Source organism: Triturus cristatus, chromosome 6, assembly GCF_964204655.1.
Source record: "Triturus cristatus chromosome 6, aTriCri1.1, whole genome shotgun sequence".
In the NCBI taxonomy this organism is placed as follows: Eukaryota; Metazoa; Chordata; class Amphibia; order Caudata; family Salamandridae; genus Triturus; species Triturus cristatus.
Genome location: NC_140589.1, coordinates 327,808,772 through 327,821,747, shown reverse-complemented (window position 1 = coordinate 327,821,747; position 12,976 = coordinate 327,808,772).

Here is a 12,976-nt window from a genome sequence, read left to right as displayed (position 1 = left end):
ATGATGCGCCAAGAAAAGCTAGCCAATCAGCATATTTTACATTGTGAATAGCATATTCTTTAAATTAAAAAAAAAAAAAAAGTGCTTGGGGGATATGGTAACAATGTTATAAGCATACCAACTGACTTGATTGTGTGTATGCATGTATCCTGATTGCAATTAAGGTGCTAAACCTCTGCAAATACATTAAAATTGACTTTTCATTGGGACATGCTTTAAATGGATAGGCATCAACTTAAGTCTGTTTCCCTAGCATCTGTTAATGCATAGCGAAGCACCACATAACTTACTGTCAAGAAACATTTTTATTATTAAATTGATACCATCGTTAAATATTAATATCCAACCCATCTAAAATATTTTATAAATTGCCAATTTCCGGGGTTAGACTAGCAAGCCAAAGACTATGCAATGTGTAAATCTTTTAAATAATATACCCTATTGTGCAAATTTATGCACAGATAATGGGGTATGTTGATATTTGGACAGGTTTTCAGAGCTCAGGTAAGCGTGTTAATGCTTTTTCGCAAACTGCATAGAAAGTGCTAAACCTATGTGACCACACATAAACGATGTTTTAATGATATCTGTCTTGACGGGTTATTCAGCGGCTTACGACCATTTTTCTAGCAGTCGGTTCAGGCATGGATTCGTATTGGCGCCTCTTTGTATCACCCCCCCCCCAACACCAACAATGTCAAAGCCTTTACACCAACCATGGTTTAAAAAAAGCCCAGGAACTGTACTATTCTAATGTTTCTCGTTGTCTTTCTTGCGTACAATTAATCCATCATTGTGTTTCTACAGTTCCTGACTCATTGCTATTTTAACTGTTTTCTTAACAAACTTCGTCTCTGTGTTGCCATATTAGTACAGATTGCCCTTTTTTATACCCACCAGTCTTCTAACAAATATTTTTGTCATTTCTGCTTAGTGCAGGACTGTTTTGATAGGCCCATAGTTCTATGATTTCCACTGCTTGCCTTGCAGCATACCATATTTTTTTTTATCACATTTTGTATGGCGACTGCCATCTGTTTTTTTAATTTTCTTTTTGACTCATTCACTCTAGCATAATTTGTTTAATCTTAGTCCCAATTATTCGAACTTCAGGACTATTCAGGAGCTTTCATTCCTACCCTCAATAAATTTCTTCAACCTGTCCGTGTTGGTGTAGTCATTTATTTGGCTTTGGATATGTATATTTGAATACACCAGTCATGCCTAAATGTATTACATTTATCTATCTCTTTTTGCAGTCTGCTTCTTGTTTCGTACAACCATAACATGTCTTTATGAAATAAGAGGTATGGTTTTTTGAACTAATTACAACCAAGATCTAATCATTGGCACAATTTTATTAGTAAGCAATACAGTTTGTATTACATTCGACTTAGAACTTTGGCCCATGGAAGCATACCTTGCGTAGTTACCTTTACTTGCTAACGTATAAAGTGTCCGAAACCCACGTTTATTTCCGCACTACGGAAGTGCAACTGTTAGCAAGGAGAATAGATTTCTGAGAGCTAAATTTAGATCTTTTCACAATAGTAAATAGTCTGGGCATTTCTCGGTGGGACTGGGACTTGTTTTCAATTAGGAGATGGGCTAAGTAATACAAGGCATTCCAATCAGTGCAGGATTTTTCAAAACGAGGATCCCAAATTTTGGAAATAGAGCCAAACGTAGTCTTCTGTATTGCTGTTAACGGGTAAGCCCAAGTGCTAGGTAGCTAGGGCCACTGCCATTAAGTGCTTTGTGAACAATGCAGCAGAATTTAAATTTCATCTTCTTGTGTATTGGCAACCAGTGTAATCCTTGAATTCGGGGGACAGATGCGTTCTAGCGGGAGAATTGGCGACAAAGCGGGCCGCTGTTTTTTGAACCACCTCCAATCTATCAAGGGACGGCCCCGTTAGCTTAAATCAGAAGATCATTGCAATAGTCTAGGCAGCTAATTAATAATGCTTGGAGAAGTGTTTTATGAACATTTAGAGTGAGTAGAGGGAAAACTCTCAGTAAAAGGCTTATTATATGTAATAATGCGACTCCTTTGGTATGGACGTGCTCATAATATTTTTTTTGTCTATTATTAACCTCTATTTTTTTATCATTCTTTTATCAGCCGTTTAGGCACACATTTAAGTGTTCCACCATGCTGGAGACCAGAGGGTCGTCTCTGCAAATACCATAATCCTAGTTTCCCCTGCATTTAACTGCAGGAAGGAGTTCATCATCCTAGCATCAAAGGGAGTCATACCTTTTGAAATGGTCAACGGGATGTTGGGAGAGTTTTTGTCTAAAGCCCCTAAAACCTGTGTGGCATCAGGGAATATTATTTTGTACTCAAGCCTCGTTACCTCACTATCTGCCAGAGTATCCACGTATCATTTAAACAATATGTCCCTAATACAGGATCCTTCTGGTTCTCCTTTGTTAAACTTCAAGTTTTTAGTTTTAAAGGCGCCTTACTTGATGGTTAGCGTGCTGTGACTTTGAAAACATGATAACCACTGGAGGGCTAGGTTGTGGATTTGGATCTCACTCAGTCTTTTTAGCATAATGTAATGAGATATTGTGTCAAACGCCACAGACAAATCCGGCTGCACCAGTAGTGCTGCTTGTCTGATGTCCATAGAAAGTCTTACGTTGAAAATAACGGCAATCATTGCGTTCTCCATTAAACCTATGCCGAACCCCACACTGTGAAGTTTTTTGTTTAACTGGTACTTCAATGTACTCTGTGAGGTGTTTATTATTGTGTTTCTCCAAGACTTTACACAAATACGTAAACAAGACATGGAGCGCTAATTACATTGATCATCCTCTGACGCATTATGTTTATTCTAGATAGATATTATTTATTCTGCCTTCTATTTGGATCGCAAATGGCCCTTGCTCAAGTAGAGATTAAGGATTTTTGTAGATGCCTGGGGACAGCCTGTTTATTCAGTAATGAATATACTTTAGCTGGAAGAATGTTCTGAGGGTAACCTTACTTTCTCTTTTCCTTTAAAGTTTCCGCATTATTAGATGCAATTGTGTGGGAATTCTTCCTTAACAATTCACATTAGGTGAAACTGATTGATCGTGTATAGAAATATCAATCAACAGGTCCGTCACTTTAGATTATTTTGTAATAAATAATCTAAATGTTCCAGAAAAAAGTGTTATGCTATCTTATCACTGAGTTCTTGTCATGGGGAACTTTATGATGACATGCTTCATGATTTGTGAACGAGTTGTGAATGCAATTAAATTATTTCGAGGAATTCCCCGCATAACAAAGTTGCGACTTAATTTATACTTTACGATAATTATTTAGGTTTATTTTGGCCTGTACAGATCTTGTTCCTATTTTTGTTATCTGCGGCATTGGGGACACGACAGCGTTTTTCCATCCTCTTCCAAATGCTTTTTTCATTCCTATGATCCGTAGAGAACCATGCAGCATGCATGCAATTTGTCAATTTGTAGTATGCTTTTAAAGTGGCCAATTGATCTACTTTTGCTTCTACTCAGGTCTTGGAATTATCATAACCTTCCTCATTGTTTTTTAATTTTACTTTGACATTGGCCGGGAAGGTGTCTCCGAAGTTAGCTTGTGTTATTTTACTACATTTTTTTTGAAGGCTTCATGAGGTTTTGTTGTAAGCATAAGTGGCCTTAGAACCTTTGCTTAGAAAATTTACAAGAGAATGATCAGACCATGTAAGCGGGCAGAAGGCCTCACAACTGATGTTATGAGAGTTGTTCAGAATTAGATCCAAGGTATGACTTTCAAGATGTGTCGGCTCTACATAGATCATCTCTATTCCAAAGTCAGTTAAATCTTATAAAACCATTGCGGTATCCGCATTGGTCTTAATCTCTGTATGTGTATATAGAACTCTCCGAAAATTAAGAAGTGTTTAGTTGAGATAATATGAGGTGCAATTTGGTCCTTAAGTAGTGGATACAAATCCTGAAGTGGTCCTGTGGTCCGTTTTATATGTGCACCTTTACAACAGCAGTTGGTTTGAAAATTGATTGGAAAAAATGTATTCTAATTTCATTTCCACTACACTGTTCAAGTATGGATACATTAGTAGAGTCTTTATGAGCAATGGCTATACCTACCACGATCTTGTACTGCATATCAAGTCATTGTATACGTTAGCCATCAGATTTTGCCACCTTAATAGTGGTGATGGAGCTAGGTTTCGCACAAGGCTTTCGTTTAGTAAATCTATTTTCTTGTTCCTTTAACAAATCAATTCCCGGTTTTGGATAGCATGCTTGGTCAATGATCTAACATTTGCCATAAAGCAATATTGGCTACTCTTCCTAATAGTTGTTTGGGGGTGAGGTAAGTTGTTAAGCTCCGCGTTTCAGTGTCTCTTACCAGGGGCCGTTTTCAGAGATCACAATTCTTCATGTCTCAATTCTATGTTACCAAATTTTCATTTGTTACATGCTAGGAGTCCCTCCTCCTCTAGGTGGTTTTCCGAGGGACATTTTGAAGTGCTTGACCATCTTCGTGCAATAAGCTATTTGCTTGTATAATGAAATTTCTGGTCCCTGCTAACCCCTGGTTTGTAAGTAGCATGGGTCCTGGGTCCTGGAAACAGCTGTGCATTGACGGGTGCTGTAGGGCTTCGCTTTTGCACGCTGATGTCACACCCGCTGTGCGTCGGGGATGGCTTTGGTTTAATTACATTTGGGTTAGCATCTAGACTGCTGACCCTGTGACTCCACGTACATTGTGGTTTACACTAAAGCCTTGTCTTACTTTTTTTAATGATACACCCTAATTGGTGAACTTTCCCCTCACCGATTATCCTACTCAAGTACAGTCCCAATGAACAACTCCCATAACTTCCCTTAGTGGACCTTCCTTTATATGGCGCTCAGTTAAATAAACGCCACATAACTTTTTCACTTTGTCACTCCCACCTTCCTCCATTTTGCTTGAAAGAACTTGAAGTCACCATCGATGTCATTAACCTTCTCCATAATTTCCCATAACAACTTGAAACTTCTGGCGGTCGTCACAACAGTCCAACAACTGCTCAAGTACTGGTTTTCACAAAATTTGCACAAATTTGTCTATTTCACCATGGCATTGTAAGTTTCTGGGTCACATCTGCGTTGTTCGTTTATGTTTTTATTCTTATATTTTTCAGTTTTTTAACCTAACCTTTTCAACGATCTACACGTTTGATTCCATGTATATAGTACATGTTTACTATGCTCTTTCGATTTGCCACAAAGCTTGTTAATTTATTAAGCTGTGCTCCCTCTTTCAAAACTTGCTGTTATTATGCAGAAAAATAATAAAGCGTGAGTTATGATTCCTTATTCATTCAAATTCATTGTACCTATATGTAGCATGCTCTAGTGTATATGAACTCTGGTTTACTGATGGTGACACATATTGCAAGTACTCTATTTAAAAATTAATAATTGTTAAATCAACAAACTTTTAAAGTTTACAATATGTATTTTCATTGGTTTAGTGACACAATATCAAAGTTATGAAATCTCCAGACTTAAAATTTTTAATGAAGTTTGATTTTTAGATCTCAATATTTAACTTCCAAAATTATAGTTTTGACTAAATTACATCTATGTACAGAAATCTCTCATTCATTTAATAATTTTTTATTTATTTATTAATAAATGATACCAAAATGTCCAAATTATTAATATAGTTCCTATCAATTTTTTGGTAAATGTTATCTTTTTGTACAATGACTTTGAACTATATTGTAAATTATATGAAATGTACTATTAGAAAAATGTCTGTATAATATTTAGTAACAGATTTCATGTTTTAATTCCTTACTTTAATTTTTAAGATGGTGGCACCTTTTGGTGTTTTTAAGGTTTCAAGTCTTGCGTTTCTTTCCTTAGTAAGTCAATATTAATAACTCTTTATCTTGATATTTAAAATAACTCTTAATAATACATATGTTTATTGTCTCTTTGTTTTATTTATATTTACTTTTTTATGTGCGGGTTGCGTGTTTGCTGTATGTATATTGTGAGGAGTACTTTGAATACAATTACATAATATTCATACTGTAATTCATATTATGGGCATAATTACTATGTCAGACGTTAAGCCTATGGATGCTACTTGGAGGTTTACAGACCAACATGGCATGTTTACAGTGTTACCTTTACATTTAAGATGTTGGTGCTTTCAGTGTAAAACACATGGTCGTTATTGCTGGCTTTCAACATGATCAAGGAGTCTGTCATCCCTTTGAAATGCAGTCTAATCCATAAAGGACTGTGCTTTCATTATCAGGATTACATTGTTTTTACATCTCTTCAACTGAGGCCTTTCTGCCATGGAAAGACTGTCAGAAAGTATTTTTTGTGGCCTGTATCAGGGATCCCTTCCCTCAGATGGAGTACTGTTGTTGGTCATGTCCCACCCTTTAAATCCCTGCACCGTGTGTCTGGCATCCGTTGGTGCCTGCTACATGGTTCATGTCTATCCACAAACTCACATTTCTCTATGAGACATTGTGCTGCAGCCTGTTTTGAACAACCGCACACACTACTATAGAGATATATCAGTTTGCAACCTCACAATGGTGTCCATTAGGATGTAGGGCGGATGTCCTCTGCCGGGCGGCCGGTAGCAACCGCCAGACATCCGCCCGCCATCGAAGCCCTGAACACCACCCGTCCGATTAGCATTGCGGTTGTGACCGCAGCGGTGTGATTTCCAGCCTGCCATTTTTCCGGCGGTTGCAGTCCGCCCTCTTGCCTGGCGTGCGGAGCTGGACAGGTACAATTGTGGTGGATCCGGCCCAAGCACCGCCGGCACGATTATGATGGCGGCGGTAGCCAGCTTTCCGCGGCGGTGCACCCGACATGGAAACTCATGCGTAGAATGTCTCGGGGGTCCATTGGGGACATCCAATGTGTTTTGGTGGTGTTTGGGTTCACTGGGGTGGTACCCATGTACCCACCTACATGTCCCTTCACCAGGTGGCATGCATTGTGCAGTGCCTGCAACACAGTGCAGGGACATGCTTGTTAGGACATTGGTCCGGTGCTGCTGCCAGCACCGCCCGCCACAATGTTAACCGCCGCTCTCCGACCGCCGCCTGCGGTTTTCCACTGCGGAGCCTAATAATTGGACCCGCGGTTTTCCCGTGGTACTGACGGGGGGTGTTTTACAGCTACAATGGCGCTGGGGTATTTTTCCGCCAGTCATCCTAATGGACCAACAAGTTTGCTTGCATTGTTCTTAGTTAATCAGAAATTACAATCTATGGTCGTCCGCGTGACACACCATACCCGTTTCAGTTAAAGTAAAATCTGATCCACATCATCATCGGTTCATATATATTTCATGCATACTTATTTAATATATTTGTAAAAATAATTTTTTGTGTTTAATGTTTTTAGTACAGGTTTTGTGTATTGTATGTGAATTTGGTGTAAATTTGATTCAACCTTTTTTTAAATTTTTTTCTTAAATATAATGTAAAATTTTTTACAATGTGTTTTCTATCTTCTTTTGTGCTGTTTTATAACTTGTAAAAACTTGTTTGAAATGGAATAATATTACCAATTTAATTTTTACATAAAAAATTATTCTATTCAGTATATAATTAATACACTTTTTCTTTTACGTAGTAAGTTTCAGCTGTACCATTTTGTATAAAACATTTTGGACAATTATTGGAATACACTACTTTTATTGTTTTTATTTTAAATTAATAGCTAATATTTTATAGTAATCATGGTGATATCATTTTTTAACTTTACATTTATTGTGTGTTTTTTTATCATTATAAGCTTTTTAAATTGTTATTTATTTAATATATTTAACATCAATATTTGTTATTACGTTTATTAATATTGCATTCTGTTACGTGTTTATAAGAATTTCTTTTTCATTTTTTATTTTGAAATGTCTTATGTGTCTGGCAGAAATATAGGGTAGAAAGTGAATTAAGTAGTAACAATTTTATAACTGCTTATTTTATTTATTGAATTGCAATTATTAAACAATGAAGTATTTGTTTTTATTTTTTCTAATTTCAAAAAGATTGTACTTATTTTGTGTTTCTATTTAAAACTTTTTCGGTTGATATATTTTTCATGAAATATAAATTTTAATACATTTTTAGGTTTCTTGAAACTTGTATCTTGTGTGCAGGCCGAATATCAAGTTTCAAATGTCCAAATATTGAGTTCTAAATGTCGTGACTCAGAAATATCAACATCAAGAATATCATCTTCATAAACAATCTTGTAAATTCAAATAATATATACATTTTTTTAAATTTATATATAGTCAATAGTGTTTCATAAAAAGTTTTTTTAAAAACATGTATAAGTCTTATTTATTGTAATGTACTTTATTACAGATTTTAAATATAAGTATCCTGTTCTTTTTAAAATGTGATATATTTAGGGTAATTTCATTTCATTTTATTTGACTATTGTTGCCGCTTCTGCTTTTAATGGTGAAATAGGGTTTTAAGTATTTTCATTACAATAATTGAAATGTAATGTTTTTATTTAGAATATTGTTTTAATTTATATTTCATACTGTACATTTTTTTAACTAATTTACTATTCTATAATTTTAAATGTTTAGTTATTGAATATTAATTATATGCTACTTAATAAGGATTACTTTTTGTGTGGTTTATAGGGGTAAAGTTTTGGACGTTTTTTTTTTATTTTATTAATAATTGTTTACAAAATGATAATAATTTATTCCAAATGTATTAAGTACATTGTGGCATTAAATGTTTAGGTTGGTTCAGGGTTTGAAATTTGGAAATGTCGGTATTTTATTTTATAAGATTATTAGCTCAGAATTCATAATAATTGATTTAAAAAAAAAAAAGAATTATTCACATTTGTATCTGTGTGTGGTTTTTGTCGTTGTTAGGGATTAAGAATTAGAATTACTTTATGTTTATTTTTAGAACATTTTCTTGATCGTTGATATTCAACATTTATTGATATTTAATTAGCACAAATTTTTTTTGGGTTTGGTTTTTCTTTTACATATGCTAGTAGGCGTTGAGTCATTTAATTTTAACCCCTTTCAATTACTTGTTAAATACTTTTATTTTTAAAATATAAACATTTTTTAAATATCTAAATACTTTTTTTTAAAGTATAATTTTTGATGTGGTTTTTGGTTGGTATAGGTTTTAAGTTTGTTAACATTGTCTATTTTAATTATTTTTTATGATTGATATATTTTACATTAGTTATTATGTAGTTTAAGTAATTTGTTAGCTTTCCAATTTATATCAGTCATGTGAATCTTTTTGTGTTATAGGTTATGACATTTAAAAAGTAAATGTAGGTAATACAATAAGGGTTTTATATTTCTTTAATTTCACATTAAATATATATTATTTTGAAATTATTTTTTATAAATATATTATCTGTAGCTAGGAGTAATTTGCAGTTGCCATTATAATATGTTTTATTTACATTTGGAATATTAAATATATTTACTTTTTATTTTTTTTATATATTGCTGTTGTTTTTTGTTTTTCAAATTTTTTTGATGGTTTTCTTTTTTTTATTTGTTAAACATTTTAGAACTAACTGTATTCACAATCTAATTTTTTACCCCACAGCAATCCAATAGTATCACGACTGCTGCACTGTTTGGAGTACGATTAGTACATTTTACACCTCCACTATCCAAAACTTTCCCTACATTTGCGCTCACTTTAGTGTGAATATTAATTTATTTTACTCAATATTTTCATCTTTCCATACTCTGTAGCAACCGGGAGTGTTAATAGTTCATTGTATGCCTCCGGTAGCCAATACTTTCACTACTGTTACACTTAGGTGCCGATTCTTGTCTGGGTGGGAAAGCACTCCGACCTAGTTTGATCTGGAGTGTTTGTTGACCGACCTGGACACCTACAGTCTGACCGAGTGAGTATGATGTGCACGTATGCTGTTGAACTTGGTTTGTTCGGACTCCCATAGAAGTCAATGTGATCCAGTTGTACGACGCGTACATGCTCTCACATTGACTGAATGGGTAAGCCTCGAACAAGTGTGCACCCTACAGTGGGTACGCGTCAGTGCCATCCGCGCCGTACATGCCTGTGTGGGGGAGACCCATTTGTATCACCCTGTGTGTGAGTCATATGGCTGCGGGTGTCAGACTCCGAAAGCTTTTGCAAGCCGGATGCTTCCACTCAGTTGAGCTGTTTGATTCGAGCCTCTTACTCTTTCGGTCTAGAATTGTCTACATTGCGTGCGTCGGTTAAACTGCAACCTAGTTGGACGGACCGGGTCAGAGCGGGCAAAAAGTCATTTGGATAATTAGTGCATCTTCGCATCGTACTAAGTCACCCACACCCGTGTACGCATGGGTTGTAAAAGAAGCATTGGAATCAAACACTAGGACTGCCGAACACGATTCGTTGCTCTTCTGATCAGATTCAGCCCCTTATTGGAGTTTCAACATGAAATTTTCCCCCCAGCTATACAACACTTTACATATTGTTGCACTTGCTGGATGGTGAATAGGGAATTTTTCCATTCCACTTTTTAACACTATTCATATTGTTGCACTGACTGGAGTTTGAATACTAAATGTTATACCTCCACTATCCAACACTTTCACCACTGTTGCACTCTCTGCATTTGGAATAATTATTTTTATCTGTCCCCTATCCATCAATTTACCTATTGTTGCACTCATTGTGTTGGGAACAGTAAGATTTACCCCTCCTCTATCCAACACTTTGCCTACTTTAGCATTAATTGCAGTGTGAATACTCATTTTTACAGGTCCAATATACAAGAATTTCCCAAATGTTAAACTCACCATACTAAGAGTTGTACATTTTACATGACCGATATCCAACACTTTCACTATCGTTGCACTCACTGAAGTGTGAATACTTATTTCTACCCCTCCTCTTTCAAACACTTTCACTACTGTTGCACTCACTAGTGTGAAAAATAAATTGTATTCCTCTGCTATTCAAAACTTTACCTATTGGTACACTTTCTGAGTTTGAATACTAAGTTTTAGACCTCCGCTATAAAACATTTTCCCGACATTTAAACTCAATGTAGTGTTCATAATAATTTGTAGCCATACGCTAACCGTCAATTCCCTACTCTTGCAGTCACTGTAGTGTGACCAGTATGTTTTACCCCTTTGCTCTTCAAAATTTCCCTACAGTTGCACTCATTACAGTTTGAATAATAATTTGTACACGTCCGCTATTCAAACATTTTCATACTGTTACTCTCTCTGTAGAAGGAGCAGTAATTTTTACACATCCGCAATACAAATCTTTCAACATTATTTTTGACTGACTTGAGTGGGAAAAGTAATTTGTAGACCTCCACGATTTAACACTTTCCCTTTTGATACACTTATTTCAAGTCTGTTTAGTTATTTGGTTTCTAAGTTTTTGGTTATCCCTATACTATCCTACCGCTGCACTGATTTTAGTGTTCAATTTCATTGGAAAGATGTTTAAATACCTCCAGTATTTAATTTAAAATGTATGGTTTATAAAAAAGAATATTTATCTAAACCCTGTATGTATACGCACATTACCTACTGGCGGTCGCCAGTAGGTAGTTATAGTTAGGACCCTGTTTCCATAGGAAATCCGCAACATTCTATTTGGAATAACTTTGGCGCCGGTCGACGAATCCTCGCGAAATTTTCAAAATAGGTGGGGCGCTACGCTCCGCTCCTATCCTGAAAGACTCGGGGGGATTCGTCAAGCAGGGGCCGAGAAAAAAGGGGGTCCCAAAACACGTTTTCCCCATGCATTTTTCCATAGGACCTTTAGACACAGCTACAGCCCGAACGGCTGAACAGAATTACTTGAAATTTGGCAGAGAGGTAGCCATAAGGTCAAGGAAGTGCCTTTTGCAGGTCTGGTGTAAATCTGTTCAGTATTTCCCGAGAAAATAGCATTTAAAAGCATATATATATGTGGGCGGAGCCTAACCACACATCTCATCCTGAGATCTGATTGGCTGTCAGCACTTCATCCAAGAAGTGTTGGCAGCCATCTTGGGACCAATATACATGATAGCACCTCATTAAAAAGCATTGCAGTTAATAGAAGGTTTTAAGACTTTAGTTACATTATAAATCATTTGTTGATGGTACCATACTCATTTTAGGAATTGTGGTATGTTCTAAGGTGATTTCACCATGTGAAAAAGCCTTCTGCTGGGATATCATGATTGAGAGAAAAATATTTTCTCATGCTTTTACCACAGAGGTTTGGAAGGTGATCTATAGGCTAAACTGAGAGCTTATTTTCTGTAAATTCACATTATCTTTCTCAGTCATGTGAGAATGAAGTCTGACATTCTCAGTAAAACATGTACATCCAACAAGGGCAGAGACTGTCAGTTGATTCCTTTGTGTTCTACTGCAGCTTCCCAGAGTGTTCCAAAGAACTACTAGAGCGCTAACAGTCCTACTTATGATAAACGTATGGCACACCTGAAGCCATCTTGCTTGGATTAAAGTGGTAACTCTTAAAACATTTAATTTAAAAAGGAACAAAATGAGGGGGTTCATTTTAGTATGATTAGTGCTGCAGAAAGAAAAATTAGGGCACATTTTGAGTGACTTCTCAAATCCTCTTCTATTTCATTAAAAAATTCTGACATGCAGACTGAAACATGCACTTTCAATACCAGCAGCAGTTTTCCCTGGTGAGCAGTAGCTTTACTACAATGATCTAATGAGCAAAAAGAGTGCTAACATTCTGAATTTATGGCAAATGTGTGACACATCTGAATGCCTTCTTGATGGAATCAAAGTAAAAAACTGAAAGTATTTCCTACTGAGGAGACTGCAGTAAATGAGGAAATTAGGAAACTTCATAACAAATAAGTCTCCCAAGATGGCCACCAGAGACAAAAGAGCCCAAATGTAGCCCAAATATCACCCAGATGTAGCCCAAGTATAGCCCAATGACAGAATGTC